The following is a 7,277-nucleotide window of genomic DNA, read 5'->3' on the forward strand; positions in this document are numbered from 1 at the left end:
TTTGCCTGATCTATCTCGGTTCCTACGAGGCATGAAATGGAAAGGACTTTTTTTTTTTTTTTTTTATTGCTTTTGCCTTTTCTTTGGTACCTGCAAAATTGAAACAAAGTGATCTACAACTAACTATATTGCTCAAATGAAATTGCAGAATAGGGAAGCTAATCTAGGAAAGGAAGAAAAATTACTCTAGGAAAGCAAGAAATACTAATCTAGGAAAGCAGGAAATGCTAATCTAGGAAAGCAGGAAATGCTAATCTATGAAAGCAGGAAATGCTAATCTAGGAAAGCAGGAAATGCTAATCTATGAAAGCAGGAAATGCTAATCTAGGAAAGCAGGAAAGGCTAAGCTACTTTTGCAGAATGGAAATGAAATAAACTACTGAGCAGAAGTAAGAGTACGAAAGTAGAAGAAAAGCAACAATTACTAATACTCTGACGCTTCCCCGGCAACGGCGCCAAAAAGATGGTGAGCTCCAGTATTGTAGCAATAATGCTACAACTCCTGGGGCTTCCTGTCTCTCATTTTATCAACCCGGTAGTTCGTACAAACTTGGAAGCGACGGTGCTATATGCACAAGTACTAGCTCTTGTCGCAGCTGTCACTTGGTCAGCTGGCACAAGTCCGCTAGGGCTCAAGCCAACTTCTATAGGCTCTCAGAAGAAGCTTGCTAATTGATGGACGAAAGCTAATCTCAAAGGAAAGCTACTTTACTTGACAAAAATGAACTGAAAGCAAATCAAAGCATGTAAACCTAGGAAACCCTAATTTAACTAGTCTAACCTCTACAATGCAAGAAATGTGAATGAAACTTCTACCAATGCTGTTGTTACCTCTAATAAGTGCAAATGCATGGATCTAAACTATTTGCATCATGAAAGATATGTTTTTGTATTTTTCCTTTAAGTGTGTGGAATGATTGTGATCTTGTGCTAACTAGGGTTTGGTTGTGCAGATGGGATGGAGAAGGAAGGAAAGCGTGGGATAGGTTGGGGAGGCTAGGAGAGGTCCCTAGGGATCCTTAGCATCCATCCACAGAGGTTCCTCGCATTCAGATGCTCAGCAACCGAGAGAGTGGCCTCCTACAGGATGGCTGTGGAGGATCCTACAGGATACTCTGTTTTCTACAGGATGTCTACAAATGGCTACAGGATGACCTACCGTGAGTGTTTGGAGTGATGGAGGAGTAATGGAATGGTAGGGGGAGATGTGTAAGGTAGGAATGAGGCTGGTGATGGCTGTAGAAGTGGAAGAATAGGATGGGAAGTGAGTGTAGGGAGTAGGTTGGAAGGTAAAGGGCTATGTCAACGAAAGGGCTAGAGAATGGAAGTACGTGAGGAGTGAAAGACTTTGGGTGATGGCAGAGTAGAGCAGGGGTCGAAGATGTGTTTGCATGCGTGATTAAGATGGAGGACGAAGTAATGGAACGAGAGAGAGCAGTGTAAGTGGAACAAATGCTTATGACTGTCACCAAACCAAAAATGCATCAACCTAAACTACCTGTGCTTGTAAATTCAATGAACAGCAATCTAAACGCGAAGGAGAATGTGCATGAAGCCGTGGTAAAGGAGTGTGGTGCAGGTGTGAATCATGTGGAAGCATCTAACATAACGTGACTGTGTTTGCAGCAATCATCAAGTAAAGAAATGCGTGTTTTTGGTGGTTAGTCATGGACTTCACTCCAATCCCAGATGAGACGGCAGTGAGCCTTAACAACCTTTTTGTTGGAGCTCCAATGGACTATATCTATCCTCTGCTACACTAAACAACTGTAAACAAACTCACCATAAGCAAATCCTATCTAACTCATGAAAAAGACCAACTTAACAACCTGTAATTTGAATTGCATGTGCAAATGAAAACTCAAAGTGCTGAAAACGAAATGGAAACAACACTACAGCAGAGGGGATCTATGGCTCTCAGGTTGGGCCCTAACCTGAGAGCTATAGTCTCCTTAAGAAACTCAGAACTAGATCACAAACTGCCTTCTTTATTCATAATCTGATATCATGCCAAATTGGCTTACAAAAAGGAACGAGAACTGAACTGTGCTCCAAAATTACAATAGCAATACGAGAGTTTCAACAACCTATCTAAGGCTAAGGCCTCCATACTTATACAAAAACGATGATCCAACAAGTGTCCTTGATTTTAGGAGCTCGGCTATCCAACTAGAGTTTAACTGCTGATCCTGTAGGATGGTCATAATTGTTGTTCCTGTAGAGCAGTTTATAACTGCTGTTCCTGTAGGACAGCTGGCTGCTTCTTAAACTCGGAGGGGAGATGGATTGGAGCTCGGAGTTCTTGGTGGGAATCACGAGGAATGTCCCAAGACCATGGACATCCTCTCCTAAAAACCAGCAGTGCCACCTCATTGTCTCCTTATCTCCTTTTTCGTTGTCTCTTGCTCCCTTTTAATGCCAAAACCTGGGATCACAATGCATTAGTCACGTAGATAGAGTGCCTACCCTTCTTCCTACAAACAACATGAATAAACTAAGAAATGCATGCATAAGCAATAAAAAATGAATGGTTTGAGCAAGTAGAATAGGCCAAAATGAGCCCAAATTGTACCAAAATTGGGGCTCATCACATGGATGGAACAAAGATTGGTTGTTCATAAGGGGAAAAAGGTAGTGAATTTTCTTGGCTAGGGTTATAAAATGATAATAGTCCAGCTAGCCCACCTCTTACCTCCACTCCAAGAAAGAATATGCCTCGGAATTAATTTATGAACCAGTTTACTAGAAACTACATGAAATATTGATTATATATATATATAAACCAGGTGAATTGTCTTATCGAATTGATTCTATGTTGAACCAAGCAGTTTGATATAGAACTAGTCACTGAACCAATTCAAGGGCCATGTCATCCTCTTTTAGGGTTAAAATGGATGAATTGGTTGGTTATAGTTTGGTTGGTTTTGAAAAACCTTGTTATTTGAAATATCTTTTATCATTTTAGGTAATTCCCTTAGACCTTTTACATTAGATTCTGAGAACTTTGACTTGAGTTGACATTGAAATTTTCCAATAATTATCTCTTACAGTGTTTATGTTTGGATTATGTTTCCCTTGTTGGTTAGTGGTCTTGGTTTTGAGAAGAGAGGTCGGCCTTATGTGCAAATGATAAGAATATAGAGCCTAGATGATATTATTTATTGGAATAGTTTATATGAGTGTGTTCATCAAAGTATAATTTTACTTGTTTATCTTCTGTTTCAATTCAATTATTTTCTTTGTCCATTACAGTTATGAAAAGAAAGAATAGTTTACATACATGTAGGCAGAAGGATTACCAACAGTCTAGGTGACTATGTAGTTATTGGTAGACTTGAGAGTGTTGAGCTCACTGAATGCTAAGAAGACTCACTCTAACATGTTATGTAAGGACCAGAAAAGAGGGTAAGGAGAAAGAGGAGCAAATCAGTAGTTTCCCCCCAAAACGTGCAACTTGGATGTTGATGATAGAAGGATAAATGAGTTTGGGACATTTCTTTCTCTTGAAGATCAATTTTAAGGACTTGCAAGTGCAAATAATAGAAGTGACAATTTCAATTAGTTTTTGGGGTTACATGCCAAATTGAAGAGATATTATCAGTTCTATATCATGACGGGATGTTTATTTTATTTGTAATCATGAGAAAATAAGGCGAAGGGTGAGCGGATGAAATTATTTGACAAAGTCGGACTTGTCAACCATAAAATGGGTCATCCCAAAATAGTGCAATAGAGTGTTCCAAGAAATGAAGGCTACGAATATTGTGAAGGAAGTAGAGGAGGTTGACTAGATGAAGAAATATTCTTTAAGGAACTGAAGAGGATGGAAAAAATTGCTTCAAATCAACATAAGAAAGTGGCAGGGCTTACAAGGTACATTTTCATGTAGTTCAACTCATTTTTTGCTTATTTTAATTTAAATTGTATAACATGTATATCTATTATCATCATCAAGTATTAACTCCACAGTATAAAATCGTTGACTCGTTCAAATGATTTGACATTGTCATCAATTATTACATTGTATAAATGTTGAGTGTGATGACTTTGTCATGGGGCTAATATTTCTATCTAGTTTGTAGCAAAGTGAACATAAAGTGGTGGCACAGAGACCTAGAAAAATAGATAATGTAGTTAAGCACCATGGTTTTCTGATGTATGAGAGTGAGAGTCTTGCATATATATATATGTTGGAACACAGATGAATGATTGGAAAGAAGTAGTTTAGGAGAACAAGGGAGGGACACTACTGAAGACACAATCAGCTAGGAGTATGAATTGTGGAACCTGCTTTTGTCTTCAAGTTAAAGTCCAGACATCATTTATTTTCCCCTAATTATTTACTAAAATAGAAAGTGAAACATAATGTAGTTATACAATTCAAACTTCATATGTTATAACTTATATTCATTGTTTGAGTGTTTTCCTTTTTGTATATTTCAAAGCTTCTTAATTACATTCCTTTTTCATGTATATTTTTTGTTTTGCTAGATTGTACACTTGTTTCTATTCTAAATGTGTGAAATTTTTTCCTCCATGCAGGATAATAGTGTATGTCCTCTCGGGAACAAAATACCTCAGTGAAATGAATTAGTGTACCAATGGTGTTGGCAAAAAGCATTGCACCGACTACTGGAAACAGATAATTTTCCATAATTCACTGGATTTGTATGCCCAACCCCTTGGGAAGGTTTGTGTGTACTAGGAATAATTGAAAATCTATTATCTATTAAAAGTATTCAATATGTCATCATTGATAAAGCTTTCGAAGAAGTATAGATGGTTCCATGTCCACCTGATAAGAAGACAAGGTATGTGTCTTTCCTTTATAATTCTTAATGTCATTCCTATGATGCTTATAATTTTGAAAACATTTTTTCTATTTTCTATGATGTGGTGAAGTAGATCTCGATATGGATGTGTCATTAGATGTAGGAATAAATTTGTTATAATGGGAAGTGGGCCAACTAGTTTGGTTGTTGCTGATAAACTTAATAAAGCTCATGAGCACTCTACCATTCTTTATGAACATGTTGATTGAATTGGAGGTCAGACAATGTATGGAGTTCCTAATATGAAAAACAAACTTGATGTTATCCAACAACAAGTTGATCTGATGGTAGAGGAAGGTGATAATTTTGTTATGTATGAAAATGTTGGATTTGAATCTCTTTTCTCTGTGGAGAAGATTCACACTGAAAATGATATTTTTCTTTTGGCATGTGGTGCAACAAAACCAAGGTACACTTTCTATATTTGATTTCAATTCAGATTTTTCCCATAGGAGTCGAGGCCCTTGTTGTACAGTGTCAATTTATTTTATATATATAAATTACAGGGATCTCCCTATGCCTGGCCGTGAATTAATGGGAATAAATTTTTCTATGGAGTTCCTTCATTTAAATACCAAGATTTTCTTGGGCAATGGATTGCGTGATGGAAAGTTTATTTCTGCAAAAGGGAAAAGGCTGGTTGTCATTAGAGGAGGAGACACTGGAATTGATTGTATAGCAAAAACCATAAGACATGGATGTAGCAATGTTGTGAATTTGGAGCTCCTTCCACAACCCCCCAATTCTCGTGCTCCTGGGAATATTTGGCCTCAGGTTTGTCTTTATTCATCTTCATCTAAATAAAAATTAGCTATCTATTATTTTCTAGCATGTTGTATCATAGTACAATTCCATGATTATGGGTCTTTGTTCACTTTTTGGTAGTGGCCTAAGGTTTTCCAAGTAGATTATGGCCACCAGGAAGCTATTACCAAGTTTGGTAAAGATCCCAAGTCATATGAAGTGTTGACAAAAAGGTTTATAGATAATGACCAAGGAAAATTTTAAGAACGGCCCTAAATTTATATGTATAATAAATGGGCTAATCCCCATGATACATAGGAAAATGGGAGGCGATTTCATCAATAATATAATATGTATATGTAATTTTTTTGGTGAATCTTTCACCAGATTATATTATCTTGTACAGTGATGGAGAATCTTTCACTGAATTATAAAATCTTGGCAAATCTTTTACAGAATAATAAAACATTGTGAAGTATTTGTGAATGTTTTGTTAAAGTATGGAACCATATATGATAATAAGAAAACATATTCATTAAACTCTAATATACTAACACACATTTTTGGAAAAAAGAAACATAATTTTATCTTCCTACAAACAATGTTCCAAGTTTCAGTGGCCGTGTTTGTCAAGGTTCTTATAATACACTCTTTCATATCCTTCTATGAGTTTTGATAATATTCCACAACAAAGTTCTTGTAGGTGTTGATATTGACAACGAGTTCTGTCAAGGTAGGAGAGATTAATATTTTCTCTACAACTTTTGTCAAGCTACCACTTTTTTCAAGTTATCAAATTTCTTTCTTATTCCGTAGACCCCAATTACGGGATAAAAAAAAACACATCAAGTTTGTTTACCCCAACACGCCAACAAGTAGCAAGCCCCAACTATATTATATAAGAAAGTATTAGGTATCCCAAAGGCTTGAAGGGGATCTAATTGAAAGAAGTGACCATTGTGAGAATCCTTCCAATCAATATATGAATATATAAATGTAGATTTATTATTATTTTAATTGGAAATCTTCAATTAAATAATAAAATTTAATTACATCTCTCCCAATCTAAATTTCTTATTAGCATAATTCACTACCCTCATAGGTATCGCATTTTTTAACAGCGTTGTAACATGTAGATTAATTTCCTTTTTGGTGAACAATCTCCACCTTTTAGGAAAATATGGTGTAGTGGCTCCAACCCCTACAGATCATTAGGACAAACTAAGAATACCACAGAAGATGAAATGTAGTACAAACCAGCTTATTTTTCAAGCAAATAATCCAATGTTAGTACCTAAACTTTTTCATGAAGATATCATATTGAGAATGTTTGAAAAATGGTTAGAAATCTTCTGCGAGGGTGACGCGGAAAGAGTGATAAGGTTTCATTGTTTTGAATTTTTTTTGTTAAATTAGAAAAAGTTAAAAACCAATATTAATGGAGATATTCGTATTTTTTACTAAATTTTGTGAAGTGACTAAATGTAGCTTTAACCGTTCACCTTAAGATGTTTTACAATATAATTGCCTAAGTCTATTTAATATCTTCATTATCATAAAAACCAACCTATATCCATCTTAACTCCACATCTACCACTCTTAGTGGGATGAAATCTATTTATCCCTATGAGCACTTGGTAGACCCAGAATTAAGATGGATCTAAGCTGATAGAATTCGCCCTTTAAATAGCCTATGCTCAC

The sequence above is a fragment of the Pinus tabuliformis genome, chromosome 3_2 (assembly GCF_031772625.1).
Source record: "Pinus tabuliformis cultivar Carrire ecotype Pingquan chromosome 3_2, CPIR1, whole genome shotgun sequence".
NCBI classification, from domain to species: Eukaryota; Viridiplantae; Streptophyta; class Pinopsida; order Pinales; family Pinaceae; genus Pinus; species Pinus tabuliformis.